The sequence below is a fragment of the Pogonomyrmex barbatus genome, unplaced genomic scaffold (genome assembly GCF_055798465.1).
Source record: "Pogonomyrmex barbatus isolate J1 unplaced genomic scaffold, ASM5579846v1 scaffold22, whole genome shotgun sequence".
Classification (NCBI taxonomy): Eukaryota; Metazoa; Arthropoda; class Insecta; order Hymenoptera; family Formicidae; genus Pogonomyrmex; species Pogonomyrmex barbatus.
This window is the reverse complement of record NW_028297119.1, coordinates 138064-155061: the sequence shown is the minus strand read 5'-3', so window position 1 is coordinate 155061 and position 16998 is coordinate 138064. Positions and strand designations below refer to the sequence as shown.

Sequence of the window (16998 nt, the reverse complement as noted above, 5' to 3'; positions counted from 1 at the left end):
AATAGATAATAAATAATTATTATTAAATATAATAGATAAAAGTGCTATAATGGATGGACCCTTAATTCCTTTCATATGTTTTGAATTTAGCAATGCTTTTTCTGCCTGTATTTTGTAATGTCTTTTTGTTCACAATGTGTGTACATCATTGCAATAGACATTTTTGTGTCCCGTTTATCATCAACCCAAATCTGCTTATCTTTATGATAACAATAGGAGCATCCATACTTTCCTGTTTCATGCGTTGTATCATTGGCCTTGCGATAGTATCAACAGGAGCCACAAGAATGTGAATGTGTATTTGAATTGGTTCTTTATGGATAAATGTGATGCTTTGAAAACTGTGATTATGTAAATCAATTTTCGGTAAAGTTCTTCGGTAAAGGGTTTCAAGAAAGTACTCATAACGGATGTAGCAGAACCATAATCCGATTATCATCATGTGATGTTTACGCAGACGATATGGCAATTCGTTGATTGTTATTAAAATAGGCTAAATAGATCACGAAGAAGAATTGAATAATTGAACATCATCAGTGTTCCACTGTATAATTATGTCATTTATTCCAATGATATTTTTGAACTTCAATTTTTGATAGAATGTACCGTTTGTAATGTCAATTTCCATATCACTGTTTTTTCGAAAATGCAGAAAATCTTTGGTATTTATTAGTATAATTAACTGGTCTTTTAAGGGAAGATATATAAAATATTTCCTATCTTTTTTTAGTTTCTGTCGATTATAAACTTTGGCGCAATTATTACATTCAATAGTAACTTCTGGATCAGCAAAATGTAAAATGGTAACACATACAATCTGAACAATAGTAGTATATACAAGCATTACTAATCAGGAATGACTTCAGAAATAAATGTTTGAATACATGGCACTTGCGTGGCAATCAATTACTTTGATGAAATCCTGCAAAGCAGCGTCGGTGAAATGATGACGAAGAGCCAAACTCATTATGAGGATTTCACTTTCTTCCTTCGTGAGGTCGCAATCTTCGTACAATACTTCTCGCAACTGCAAAAGAAATGAAAAATAATAATTCTTTTACTAATATTCAAAGATATTATTTTTAATTATTTGAAATAATTTAATTTGAAATATAATTTCTGTATTTGAATCAGCGATAATTTCACTCATTGCCAGCTCAGCTCTTACATAAAAGACTCCAACACATTAAAAACAATAAATGACAAGTTTTTCTTAATATTATATTTTTCTATATATAATAATTAAATACTAAATAATAATTAAATTATCTAAATCTGGAAAATGCAAAAAGTCATATGACACTGAATATATATTATACGTCATATGACACTGAATATATATTATAGATAGATAGATTTATTGTTCCCCTCAGGGTTACAAAAAACAGAGAAAAAAATCCGTACAAATCCGTTACGCAATTAACTTAACCTAACTTAAAAGTAACTTAATCTAACTTAACCTAACTTATAACTACCGCCGCTCGCTACACACACGGAGGCCCGGGTGGGACCTCCGCTTCCATCGCAGGCTTCACTCCAAAAGCAAAACACGCAAACAACCGCGACCACGACCGGCAGATTCTCTCTCTCTCTCTCTCTCTCTCTCCCTCTCTCTCTCTCTCTCTCTCTCTCTCCTCTCTCTCTCTCTCTCTCTCTCTCTCTCTCTCTCTCTCTCTCTCTCTCTCTCTCTCTCTCTCTCTCTCTCTCTCTCTCTCTCTCTCTCTCTCTCTCTCTCTCTCTCTCTCTCTCTCTCTCTCTCTCTCTCTCTCTCTCTCTCTCCTCCCTCCCCCTCTCTCTCTCTCCCTCTCCCTTTCTCTCCCCCCTCCCTCCCTCTCTCTCTCCTCTCCTCTCCCCTTTTCTTTCTCCCTCTCCCTCTCCCTTCTCTTCATTCCTTCTCTTCCTACACCTTCCTTTCCTCTCATCCCCTTACCTTCTAAAATCCTCCAATCTCCTTAGCCATTCCTCTCCCTCCCCTGCCTCCCCCAAGGCTATCTCCACGATCTCCTGCCAACTTCCTCCCTCCCCCCACCTTCCGCACTCCTCCCACACATGCTCCCACGACTCCCTAACCCTCCCGCACATCTTGCACATTCTGTCCTCCTTCCTACCCCAATAAATGCCTTCCCTCTTCCAGCCTGAACTTTGCCACTCTCAACCACCTACTTTCCCCCATCTCTTTTTTAAATATCCCGGTATACCGTCCCCTTTACCTTCCCACTTATTATATTTCGATTCCCCAATCCTTTGCCACCTCTCCTCTCTTTGCATACTCCTCCCTTTCCACCAAAGCATTAAAGTCCATGTCCCCTTCCTCCTTTTCCTCCTCCATCCTCCTCATTTCCTTTTCTCTTTCCCCGAAGAATTCTCCTCTCTCTTCCTCCCAGTCTGACAGCTTCCTCCCTGCTTTTATCTTTCCCCTTATTTCCTCCCAGTATTCTCTTGCCACCTCACTTCCCCTGCTACTTGCCAATCTCTCCTCAAATCCCCACGTTCTCCTTGCCGCCCTAACTCTTAATTTATCTCTCTACAATTCTTCCCTTAGCAGATATCCTGGAGGTTTTCCAACTCACCCCCCAACACACCCTTAAATATCTTTCCTGCAATCTTTCAATTCCCTCCCTCTCCCTCCATCCCGTACAAAATCACCGCCCACACCAAAGCGTCGAATAACCACACCCTTTTCCCCCATTCCCCCCCTCTCTTGTCCTCCGTTTTTTTAGAATACATATCCCAGATACTTATGCCTTGACCTCTTCCACCGCTCTTCCCTCCCAATACCTAGTTTACCTTCCTACTTCTTCCCCCTCCCTTCCGAAACCTCAAGATCTTCGACTTATCCACGTTCACGGTCAAATCCTTTTTTTTCATATATCCCTCCAATCTCGCCATCATTGCCATCATCCTCTCCTCCTCCTCAAACAACAATACCAGGTCGTCTGCGTATGCCAGAATGTACACCTTCTCATCCCTCAGCCTTACTCTTTTCCAGCCTCCATTCCTCATATAATTCCTCTACATCCGCTATCAGCAGATTAAACAACCTCGGAACTAACGGGCAGCCCTGTTTCACCTCCCTGCCCGTCCAGAACGCCTCACTTATTTCGTGCCCTATCCTCACTCTATTTCTTGTTTCCCTAAATACATCTTCGCATCTTCTCACCAGTCTCTCCCTCACCCCCTCTCCTTCTTATTTCTCTCCCCAGAACTTCCCTGTCCACAGAATCAAATGCGGCCTTTAGGTCAACAAAAAACGCCACCATTTTCCCTTTTCCCCTCAACTGTCTGTTCACCAGATAGTTGAGCGCGAACATATTATCCATTGTACCCAGTCCCTTCCTGAAGCCCGGGGTTTTTCTCCTCTACTTCCTTCTCTAACCTTTCCCTTAATACCATAACGTAAATCTTATAAAGCGCTGGCGCCAGGATCACCCCTCTGTAGTCCTTCATCCCTCCCCCTCCCCTCTTTTTTTAACCGGAACAATTATCCCATCATTCCAATCCTCTAGCCACTCCGCCCCCTTCCCCATCCTCTTGCATAATCCCCATACCCAATTCATCAATCTTTCTCCTCCGTACTTCCACACTTCCCCCGGGATTCTATCCATTCCCATCACCTCCTTCAACTTTCCCACCGCTCTCACTACCTCTTCTCTCGATATTTCCGGTTCGTCCCCCTTCCCCTCTGTCCGCCCTAGTTCCTCTCACCACTCTGCCCTCCACTCCTCCCAACAATCCCTTAAAGTATCCCACCCAGTCCTCCATCCCAATTTTCTCATTTATTCCCCCCCGCCTCGATCTCCTCTCCTTGTTTATCACCTCCCATACCTGCCCTTCTGACCTTGCCTGCTTCGCTACCTCCATTTCTCGCTCTCTTCCCTCTTCTTTTTTTCGCACAAATTGTTATACTTTCTCCTTCATTCTTTATACTTTTCGCCCTCCCCTTTATCCTTCTTCTACCTTCTAAGTTCCTCCCTAATCCTTTTTTTACACTCCCTACATTCCTTATCCCACCATCCCTCCTTTCCTTTTCCGCTCCTATCTATCCCTTGTCCTTCCCTTAGATTTCCTTCCTTTATCCCTTCTTTCAGCCTTTCCCAACTTATTTCTTCTTCCTTTCCCTCCATCTTCCAAAAGCACTCGACCTTCTCTTAAAAGAGCCCCTTACCTTCTTCCGTCCATTTCCATCTAATTCTCTCCCCACTCTTTCTTTTTCTTGTCCCTCCACCACCACCTTTTTATTCAAACCGTCACTGGAAAATGATCTGACTCCACCCTCTCCTCTATCTTTAACCTCTCTACCTCCTCCCACATTTCCCTATCCCCTATTACATAATCCAGTACCGAATCCCCGCGCCCTCTGGAATATGTCCAAGCACCCTTCCTACCCCCCTTCCCGCATCCATTGAAGATATACCATCCTACTTCCTCCAGCTTGCCTACTAACCACCTACCCTCTTTGCTTATCTTCCCACCCATCGATCTTCTCTCCTCCTCCCCCTCTCCTCTCTCCTCACCCTCACTATCCCCCCATCGTTCCCATTCTCGCGTTAAAGTCCCCCCCCCCACTAATGTCCTTATTCCCTCGCCGCAATCCTCCGCCCATGTATCCAATTTCTCCCACTTCTCCTCCAAATCCCCATTCACATAGACCCCCACTATTCTCCACTCTTTTCCCTCCACCCTTATCACCTTCGATAACAGACTCTCCGCCTTCTCCTTCTCCACGATCTCGATCCCCCTCCTCACTCCCATCATCATCCCCCCCATCGCTCTACCTTTTTTGCTCCTTCTTTTTGCCAATTGTACATCCCAATTATATCCCTTCGGCAGTTTTCCTTTCGCCTTCTCCTATCCCTTCTCCCATGTCTCCGATAGACATATCTCAGTCCATTAAACTCTTCCAGAAATCCCCATCCTTATTCCCTATGCCCGCCACATTCCAGAATACCATTTTGCAACAATCCTCATCCCTGCTTCCTCCTTCTCCACTGCGTCTCTCTTTTCCCCTCCCCTTTCTCTCCCTTCTCGCTCCCCCCTCCATACGTCTCCGCCTCTCCTCCCCTCTGGCTCTCCCCTCATCCATCTAATCTTCCGTTCCACTATGCCCTCTTTCCCCCTTCCCCCGAATTTCTCCTCTCCTGATCACCTCTTTTTCTCCCTGCCCTATCCCTCAATACTTCCTCCCTCTCGTCCCAGAACCACCACTCCCCCCTTCTATTATCACTTTGTTGTTCCCTATCCATACCCTCGCACCTTTTCTCTCCTCCTCCATTACTACTTCTCTGAATTTCTAGATCTTTTCTCCATCCACGTCAGGTCATCTTCAATCCAAACTTTTTCCCCCTTTAAGTCCTTCTTTTTCCCCATTACTTCCCTCTTATCTCTCTCTTTCAACCTTATCACCGCCACTCCCCCTCTCCTCCTTCCCTGTTTTCACCACCTTTATTTCCTCCATCTTCACATTTGTCCCTATTTTTTTTAGCACCTCTTTCACCCCTTTCCTTGGATCTCCTCCCTCCTCCCTAAAGTCCCTAACCACTATGTTATTTCTTCTTTCATATCTTTCTCTTTTTTCCTCTCTCCTCCTCCAAGATTCTCACCCTCTCCTCTATCTCCTCGCTCCCCTTACCTCCCCTTACTCGCCTATCTCCCTTTTCCAGCAATTTTATTCTTTCCTCCAACTCTTCTATTTTCTTCCCTCCATCCCCTCCCTTTAAGTCTTTTTCCAGCTTTAACTTCAGCTCTCCCATTTTTTTCCATCCTCTCCCTTTCGACCCTCCATTCCTCCTCCCTTCTTTTCATTTCCTCCAGTTCCCTTCTAATGCCCCCCCCCAACTATTCTCCATCCTTTCCCATTTCCCCTTGAACTTCTTCATCCAGCCCTCCAGTGCCTTCGGAATAACATCTTCCCGCCCTCTTCGGACCTCACCGGCGACCTTGGAGTTATCTTGCTCCTCTGGAAGCCTTGCTCCTCCTTTTCCCTTTCCCCCCCTTCCTAATCCATTCGCTGCTTCCTCCTCCAACTCTCTCTTCCTCTTCATCATCTCAATAATTCCCCCGCTATTCGTCCTTTCCCTTCCTCTCTCTCTTCCTCTCGCGTCCTTTCCTCTTTGCCCCCTCTCCCTCATTATCTCCTCCCTTACCCCTTTGCTCTCCTCTTTCTCCATTCCTCTTACCTTCTTAAGGCCACCTTCCTTTCTCCACTCCGGCTTGACTCTACAACTGCCCCTTGTATGCGCGCCTTAAGGCCCATGTGCCGCATACTCTAGAGGTCATCTCTCTACCTTCCCACTTTACTCCTGACCAGAATCCGCTCGCCTCTATGCGTCAAATACTCTCTCCCTTCCCTCCGCTCCTCTACCCGCCCTCCCTACCAAAGTACCTAATCTCTCTCTTCTGTCTCCGACTTTCAGCATTCCACTCTCTCACCCTTCTCTCCCTCACCTTTCCTTCCACTCTCCACACTTCTCGCTTCTTCTCTCTCTGCCCTCGCACACCTTCCAAACTCGCCACTTTCTCACACTCTGCCTCAAATTATGCTGCCACACGACTCTTTCCACACCCGCTCCGGAAACGAAAGTCCATGTTATATGTATATATGAATATATATATACGTATTATAGCCAACGACGATTGTCTAAATGCTTAAAATCTTTTTCGCTTGATTTGATACTATTTGACAATTTCCTTATTAATTTAAAGTTACAAATGTTTTGATACAATGTGCTTAGTTTAGCTAGTTCAAAATATATATTGTAACAAATTATTAAGCAATGCGAAGAAAATATTTCGCACTTACTAACATCGGCTATAATTAACATATTTTGCATCAATTTTAATTCATCATATATTAAGTGCAGTAATAAGTTTGTTAAATTTTATTAAATTGTGGACAGTTTATATTTATAAACATTTTCATGCAGAAACCAAATTTAAAGAAAATATAATTATAAAATATAATTATTTATTCTTCATGAAAAAGTGCAGTAGACATCGAACATACATGTGTCATAGCTACGAATGTAAGTCCTTAAACTCTCTTTTTCGCTTAATCTGATATATTACTTACACTATTCATTTTTTAATTAGTTACAAAGTCAGCATGCATGTAATAATCAAGTTTAAGCAATTAAATTATAATAAATTAGCACATCAGATTAAGTGATGAAAGTTGATATGAACCATATATACTTTTTATCGATTGTAATTTTTCATCAAGCATATGTATAATCAAGTTCATTAACGCTTATTAAAGTGTAGATAATTTAATATAAAAATGTAAATGTTTTCATACAGAAATCATGTTTGTATAACATATAAATCTTATATAATATTTAAAAACCTATTTATATATTTAAAAAATGAAAAATAAATTATAGACTGAATAAATTGCTGCATGATTTTTCTATGGATTTGAGAATTTTGATATAAAAATGTTTACTAACAGTATTCTGAACGATTTGACTTAGAGGGCACATTTTTTAAACATATTTTTTAAGCAATCATTATTTATAATATCAATTCATTAATTAATATTTACAATGATCGACGTGTTGGCTCATGTAATTTTTCTGGAGACTTGCAAAATGATGGGATGCTCATTAGCATCTTGAATCACAAACTGGTTCAATTTGATGGCAAATATTTTCGCTTATTATTTATTAATAAAATTTATTAGTAACTATATTAGTAAATAAATAAAAAAATCTGTCTCCAAAATTTTGCATCAATTTCTAATATGTATCAATAATTTATAATTTATTTTTTATTCTAAAATATTACATAATTATATAATACATTCATTATATAATATAAATAGTTTAATAGTTTAATAGTTAAATATTATATCCTCCGATAATAAATTATTTTTGAATTTTATGTTCTTTACTTGTGAAAAATATTAATTTTTACGTAAAATGATTTTAAACAGATATGAAAATGCTATGTACTGTGTAGGGAAGGAGAGTACCAAATAATGAGCACTTCAATTTAACTTTTCTTCGCTGCATATAATAATACATTTTTTGCACTTCTATCAGACGTTGATAGTTTAACTACATACTTTTCTACAAAGCTCTTATTTACACTAATCAATAAGATGAAAAATGGACATACTAGATGGAATAGAAAGTTGTACAGACCGAGTATCTTCTATGATAATTAGCCTTTACAACTTTCTATTAAAGCTAAATCTGACACATTAAATATACTAAAACATGTACCTGCTCTAGTGCATTATTAGAATTAGTCGCAGTATTTACATTTTCATTCATTTCATAATTTTCTTCATTATCATCCGATATATCATTGTCCAATCTATCACTGTTCATATTCATGTCATCGATGGTATTATTTTCTTCATTATCATCTGATATATCATTGGTCGATCTATTATTGTTCATATCCACATCATTGATAGAATCATCATCACTGATTCAGTCACGACGTCTATGACTGGAAATGTGGAAACATTCGGCATACTGACATCACTTATCATTACCACGGGTTCAAGTTGCAGTTGATATTCATTATAATCATCAGAGTTACATGGTTGACTTTGGAAAAATGAACACGTTGTATACAAAAAATAAGATAATTAAAACATTAATTAAACACAAATTACACAATACATTTCAAAAACATTAAACAAATAAAAGTGTAAAGTAAAAAATTAAAATAAACAACTAGAAGCCGATCGAAATCTGAAATATCAATATTTTATCAGGTAATATACGATTATATGTTTACTTATAAGCAAAATATGATATATGAACCACAAGAAATTGTTTTAAAATATACTTATTTAAAATAGTGCCTTCAACCTTCCAGTAAATATATAATTCTTTTGACATTTTTGAAAAAATTGAATATACACTTGTAACGGAGCGCATCCCTCCGCTCCGTTCCTCCTCCGATTTTCCTCCGATCGATCATCCGTCGGGGATCGCCGACCATCAGGCGGAGTGCAATAGTGACCGCAAGAGGCATTTATGCCTCCTTTTTTAAGCTTCTGAAATTCGCGAACTCCGAAACGTCGGAGCATAGCAAGGGAATACCGTGTAAACATGACTGTGTTGTATTCGTGGTATTCCCCCCACGCCGCACCACGCGTCGCGCCAGCAAGCGCTAATGCTCCCCGCGCTGCACCGATACCGCGTCACGCAAGCGAGCGAGCGTCTCGCACCGCGCCACGACCGCATCTATAAGCGCGTAACCGATCCGCGTCCCGCGCCGCGCCGTTATCTTACCACCGAATTCCTTTTCTATTCTTCCACATCCCTCGCTCCGATTCCTTATCATTCCAAAAAACAATTATATCCGATCTTTTTTCTCCGCTCCTGGGGAGAGGGATGCTAACCCCGAGATCGACCAATCCGACCGAAAAATACCGAGGTCGATCTCGGATATAAAAAGGCATCGCTCTCCACAGAAAATCATCCTGTTCCATGCTTGCCTTCTGAGAGCATGTCTCGAGGAAAGCGAGTATCCGAACCGAGTCTGGTAAAAAGCCTGAGTTCTGTTGGGGCCCTCTCCAACGCGCCAAGTTCGCTTGGCCTGGCCGAAAATCATTTCCGAAACTTTTCACAGCAAGAGCTGCTAGGGTCTTCCCAGTGCGAGTTCGCTCGATCCGACTCCGTTGTCTTCGAAACTCCACCACCGTGTATCGGGGTTCCCCCCGATACCACCGACCGATTCCGAGCACCGGGATACACCCCGGTCGGCCGAGCTTACTCGGCACCGACACCTCCATCTCTCGTCACAGCTGGGGCTCTCCTCGGCTGGCCGAATTCACTCGGCACTCTTGAGACAGACGAGGGGTACACCCCCCATCAGCCGAGCTCTCTCGGCACGGAATGGGCCCACCTGTTAACCGACCTGAACGGTCCGAACACCTCGCGAAAATTTCACCCTTGCGACAACGCCCGCGCTTATAACACGCATACGCAATTTAAATCATCGGAGGATTTAAAGGTCCGCGACAAACACGTACGACCCCGCCGCCATCGCGCGCGCCCCGTGTCACCGACTTTCGCGCAGCGTATCGCGTATCGCGCCGACCGCCGGAGTGATACCTCATCCGCGTAAAAACCGTAAACATGCGCCGTCTCGCTCGTTCACGGCCAATTTTATTCGCGAATATTGATGCATTCCATCGCACTACCCACTGTTATTCTTTTTATTTGAATAAACTATTGTTACAATATAATTTCGCCTAACAGCTGACTCGAATTTATAACCAACATTTCTGTCTCCAACGTCCTCGCTTCCCCCTCCTGGTAACCGACTGACCGACTGATCCGCGCGAGAAAGCGAGACCGTTTTACACTTAAGAATCAATCACAGAGAGGCTGGTCATATGACTGTCTTGCTATCTCTTTCTTATACTTGAGGTTTCTATACTGCGCATCCACTTCGTGCAGACATCACTTATACATAAGGGAAAAGTAGAAGTTAGCAGTTTAGTGTAATATATAGAAGTCTGTGGCTCGACTGTTCGGCTAGCACACGTACAAGGTTCCTTTCTCGTGTGCGTCATCTCCTCCACATCAGCGACGATATGCCGTTGTACGCAAAATTGACATCTTTGGCGTCGCATTTTTCGAGCGTGCGCATTCGCGATTCATACAGGTGCGAAACAAAGAAAGAGATAAGTACATATGTGTCGGACATTATTGCGAATAGCGCGAAAATGCTTATTGAATCTAAAAATTCAATAAGACTACCTAATAAACTTGATCCACTACTGGAAATAAAAAATAAGTACATTATCCAAAATAATGAATAAATAAAACTTCGTGATGATCGAATGACAAAATTATTTCATTATATTCGTGGAGAGATCGCAAGAATTATAATGATGGACGATTATGAAATGTCCATAATGGTAGATGATAAAAAATGTATTCTCGTTGAATTTGCAAACGAAAACGGCAATGTCGCAGTGGGATATTTAGATTGATTGATCGGCAATAACCGAAACAAAAATAATATAGATCAATTAATTAAAAATTGTGAAAATGTTATTACACATTGGCCAACATTCGAAATCAGCAAATAAAATGAACAAAATTATAAAAAACGTGCAATGAAATATGCATGTGATAAAAATCATTGCATTTGGAGGTTAGTATTTAATGAAAAAAATAATATAAATATTGATCGATATAACAATAAGATATGTGTAGGTGTGTAGGTTTATTGTTACTATAATTTGGCTATATATAGGGGACATACGTAAATGGATTATGAAATGAAATTTCCGCTGTACACATATATTGATTATATATATTGATTAGTATATTTTCATACATGTATATTATCATTTTTATAGATTGGTCGAGCATGTTCAAATAACTGATTACATATGTGAAATATGACGTGGTTAATCTATCTAAAGAGGAGCGAAAAATGTTCGCAAAAAAGAAAATCAGCAGCGATAAAGAGACGGATGATCAAAGCAGCCAGTAAAGCAGTAAAAATAGTAAATTAAAAGTAAATTCATACTTTTACTTCATCTAATTTCTATTTTATCAAATAAATTGGAAATAATGAAACCATGTAATATATAATGCAATTTTAAAATATGATTATCGGGAACATTAAAAGTTTTTACTTCATTATGATAATTCTAATTTTTCCAAAATCTTTTTCAATTGTTGATTTATTAATTTTATTCACATTTATTTTGCTTTATATTTTTTTACAGCGAAAAAAGGAAATTATGAAATTAAGAATCAATGTCCAAAAAAAAGAATACAATAATATTATAGAAAAATTAAAAAAAAAACGATGAAACCAAAAGAGTATCTATATATAATTTTCATATATATGATTTTTAATGTTTTTATTTGAAGTTTATGTAGTATTCCACTTTTTTATTATTATTAATCAATATTGAATTCGCAGAACAAAAAGACCAAGAGGGTAAGGATTCATCCAATGATGAATTCATTGGTTTGCAATTATTATAATTTTAACAAGGATTGAAAAATTGAATTAGGCATTTGAAAAAAAAGTACAAAAATCTAAAAGAAGAGAACAGAAGGCTAATAATTTCAGCATCAGAAGGTATTTACATATTTGTCATTAATTATTTGTTTTTCGCTATCAGGAGACACGGTAGTGTCTCGGGTGTCAAGTCAACCGAGAACACTACCGTGTGACTTTATGCGAGTCGTCGAGGTTCGAGCATCTGAAATTATCGAATCTCAATAACGGCTATACTGATCAAGTTCTAAATAGGCTTGATCGATAGCTTGAGTCTGACTTGCATAATAAAAGTATTTTTATTTTTCTGCTACGTGCCCTACAAGCAGAGATATTGCTACACAAAGTTCGATTTGGAAATTTTTACTTTAAGAAACGTCATTATCGTCGCCTTTGTACGGCTGCAACGTCTGTTACGAGATGTCATTATTAATCTTATCGACCCAGCGGATTATCAGATAACTGAGAAGTCAAGGTTATTGTAGAAATCTAGCGAATCAATGTTCGCTGGGTCCTGCAGTGACCCTGATTTATCGACTTGATTTATCCGCTGGGTTCATAAAATTGATTGATGTAAACACGGTAGTATTTTTGGTTAGACCTCTCGGGTATCAATATAATAATAAATACGCGTATATTAAAATTAAAAAGGAAACATTAGCAGTATTAATAAATTGCATACTACTATTATTCTTTTTCTGCACGTCCGAGTGGCCAAAGATGTTGACGTTCGCGGCGAGTTTGACAATTTGTAATAATTTCGGAGTGTAACTCATGTTTGTGTCTATACTTTGCAGATAAGTTCTTTCTTTGCAGTAAGTCTATTTTTCATTTTATCAGAGATATTATTCTTTTATTCAATCTTATCTACATACTCTTATTATGTCACTCTAGAAAAATCAGTTCCAAAGCGAATAAAAATGAAAATTTGTCAATTAAAAAAATAACATATCTAGAGAACTATACATATATTATAATTTTGAATCATATTTCTAATCAACTATTTATTATTAGACAATTACATACACATATATATATATATATATATATATATATACATATATATATATATATATATATATATATATATATATATATAATTGCAAAATTTACAAAGAATTTAAAGATTGATATTTGATAATTTCATCTTAAACTATTTAATAACAATATATATGTGTGTATATATACACATTGTTTGATCGGATTGCATAGATGATTATTTAAGTTTATTATTTCTTCCAATATATATATATATATATATATATATATATATATATATATATATATATATATAGAATATATGAAATAATAAGATTACATGTTTATTTATTAGGTATATATATACACTATAAAATTACCTTTTTTTTAAAAAAAGGTAAACAAAGGGTGTCAAGTATAGTGGATATTGCCAACTCAAATGATTGTGTAAAATTTACATAAAAGATTTAATATCAATAATTGGCGCCAAGTTATAGTCTTACAAACATGAAGCTACAAGTCAATTTACGTTTTTATTACAAAGAATTATAAAGTAACAGTAATAAAACAGTAATAAAATAAATGATAAAATTTTATTTAAATAAAAAAAATTTTTATGTAAAAACATTTGGCGCTGCTTAGATCAAACGAAAATGCAAAACTAATGATGAGATTATTTGAATGTTACAAATAAAGGCAAAATTTATTATTTAATTTGATTAAATTATAATTACACACACACACACACACACACACACACACACACACACACACACACACATTTTATTCATATTCTTTTTAGAGGTATGAGCAGCGCCAAGTATTTTTACATAAAAATTTTTTTTATTTAAATAAAATTTTATTATTTATTTTATACTGTTACTTTATAATTCTTTGTAATAAAAACGTAAATTGAGTAAAGCAATTTTGTGATATAAAAATATTTTAAAGCTAAATAATTACTACCACTTGGGTTAGAAAAAGAAGTTTTTAATGGATAGAAAGATATACATATAATTTGGTTTTTATTATTTTGAAATTAAAAAACTACAACTTGAGTTTTATTTTTTTAAAACAGTGGTTTATCAAATCTTTTATACGATTGAAATATATAATTTGACTAAAATGAACTTGTAGCTTCATGTTTGTAAGACTATAACTTGGCGCCAATTATTGATATCAAATCTTTTATATAAATTTTACATTATTTGTGTTGGCAATATCCACTATACTTGACACCCTTTTTTTATCTTTTTTTAAAAAAAGATAATTTTATAGTGATATCAGACATTTTGAAGTATTCCACTATACTTGACACCCTTTTTTTACCTTCTTTTAAAAAAAAGGTAATTTTATAATATATGTATATATGTAACGTACCCGCCGTGCAATTTCACGTAGTTCCACCGTGAAATGTTCGGAATCGGCTGTCCCGTGAATCCATTCGATACCGTGGAAGTTTTGCGAGAGCCAGTTGTTTTCTTTTCTCGATTTTTCGGGTAATTCGGTAAATGGATACGGTAGTAACACAAACCAATGATCTACGAAAGCTTCGTTAACCCCGATGAGCGCAACTTCCTTCGGTACAAACTTTCCCTCGATGTCACGGAAACTTTGTATCGACGATTATATCCATGATGTAAAATATGCTTTTTTCCGAAGTGGCGTAGTTCATGTGTCGAGTAAAATTGAAGCTGTTTTCCGTTGTAGTTCGAATAAATATAAGGAGTGACCACAGTGGGGGGTGAGGTTTCCCACCATTGTCTTTATCCGCTAAAATCTACAATGACTTGACGCGAAGAGTTGATTTCCATCACGTTTTCGAACTCTGCGTAAAGGATACAATTAATCGTTGTTGTAATCGCCTTTTCGAATCGTACCCTCTAATCGTAAACTTCCATGTCTGACAAGATTCCAATGTCCTGCGCAATTTGCCGATAGATCGGGAGTGAGATCGAAAACGAAAGCGTGAATCCATCGGCATAATCTTCTCTGCTTATGGAATTCCCCTCGTTTAGAAAATGGATGCCAGTTCCTGAGAAGAGGATGTTATAAGCCTCGATGTAGAGCGGCTCGTCTTTTGAAAAATTTGGTTGCAGCGGTCTGCTCGGAATTTGCATGCCATCGGCATATAACGAGAAGAAATTTATACCGTAATTTTTGAAATTAAATGGATTTAGCTTTCTATCGCCGTTAAACGCTTTGTTATCGACGAATCCGACTATTACGCGTTTTGGAAGCTGGCCGAGTATCGCGTTATCAATCGATTCTCCTACCACTCCTGCGTGAATCGTGAACGTTTTAACTTCGACTCGTGTCAGAGGATACTTGGCGGTTGTTTTACTCAACATTCTCGCATGATCGAGTAACACTCCGGGGCTTATTTTTGCTCTTCTTATGAGCAAACTAGCATCTAGAACGTATTTTCGACGTTGAGTTGGCTTCCATGAGATAAAACGCATCTCTCGAGCGAACGAGTCTCATTCTAATCTCTACCCCATTAATTAAAAATTTATCCTGATTAAAGACGTCACAATGAAGATGTCCTATTAGATCCAGCGAACGACCTCCTTGGACGTATCGGGCGCGTCTTACGAGAGCTTGATTTGGGGTTCTCAATTCTAATAGCGCGTCTATATGACCGGACTCGTCCGTGTCCCAGAGAGAATAAGTCAGATGGTTTTTGTCAGTGAAGAATAATTTAACAAAATGCTTCGATGTACGCACGGTACGCGTAGGCGTTCGGGGGTGATACGAGTTTTTGATTGAAGTATACATCGATCTGGTTGAATATCGAATGTAGTAGATGATTTACAGGGCCTACTTTGTTTCCTCCGCTGTTCGAGGGCCGGGTAAACTTTCCACTCGTACGCGAAGGCTTAGCATGGTATGCATGAGATCTGGATAATCTTCTCCGTGTCCGGATACGACGAATTCTATAGGTGCATCGTCCGCGAGTGAAGTTTGTAATAAATCCATTGTGAACTCTCGATACTCGTTTGAGTAGGTGGTAAACTGAAAAGATCGAACTCATTCTTTAAACACTCGCTCGAGTGAGTATGGAGAAAAGACATATTTCTCAAACTTATGATTCACACTCGCGTCAATTAAACGAATATATCGGATACGGTGCGCTTTTTCCCGCTATTTCATCGATGTTTCGCCGGCTTGTTAGTTTTTTCGCCGCAGCTTTCCTTTTCGATGATTTTTTATTCGTTTTTTTCACGCCGATTTTCGTCGATTTCTTTTTTTTACCGACTCATCTACGTTTACGAACAGAGCTTCTCCCGGATTTACCGGTGCGTGCGTCGTGCCCTCCAAAGGGAAACTGAGCCACGCGCATTTTTGCAAATGTTTTATATCCCGATCCCTTCATTAATTCGCTTATATTTTCTCTGGTTTTTCTCTTGAGATTTCTACCCGATTCCTTGAGTCGCGTTTTGAGAGCTTCCTTGAACGGAGTATTGTTTTCAACATCTTCTATCACGCCAATTCCTGCGCGTAAAGCTTCTTTTCCGAGTGCACGTATTTTTTTCATCCTTTACGCTCTTCAAATCGGCAAATCTAATCTTATTATCTCTTTGACGTACGTGGAAGAGACTGGAGGGAAATTGAATTTCGCTAAGCGCGACTTCCCATTCTCCGAATAAATGTACACTGTGTGGTGAAAAAAGAGGATGTATTTCCCGGAAAATACTTCTTACTACTATCGCTCGGAAAAACCAAAAAAATGCTGATGAAAAATTGCTCCTTCTCCATCTTGGAGAAAAGTTAAACCCGAAGCGGGGATCCAACTGTCGAATTTGTTGAGATATCCTTGCTAGCTAACTAGCAGCTGTTTATTAACACCGCGTCCTCTGCTCTTTATCACGCGCTCGACGATAAACTCTTCTTCCATCAAGTTTTTATTGACCCGTGCTAATTCTTGTTCATAAAAAATCTCATCGATGTGTTCATCCGATAAATCGTACAATTCGTACACGCGGGATTTTCGCCAATGGAGAACGCGACAAACTCGAAATATTTCCTCGC

At 38.5% G+C, this 16998-nt stretch overlaps 2 pseudogenes across 1 annotated transcript; one reads left to right on the top strand and one right to left on the bottom strand.

Annotated features, from left to right (window-relative positions):
• Positions 1 to 82: 82 nt before the first annotated feature.
• Positions 83 to 10713, bottom strand: LOC105425490 (uncharacterized; annotated as a pseudogene). The gene is made up of 2 exons (XR_016139568.1): positions 8223 to 10713; positions 83 to 1027 (listed from the first exon to the last, which is right to left on the bottom strand). The product of XR_016139568.1 is annotated as an uncharacterized LOC105425490 (transcript).
• Positions 10714 to 10733: 20 nt separating this feature from the next.
• LOC148936380 (uncharacterized) lies at positions 10734 to 12062 on the top strand (annotated as a pseudogene).
• The last annotated feature ends 4936 nt before the right edge of the window (positions 12063 to 16998 follow it).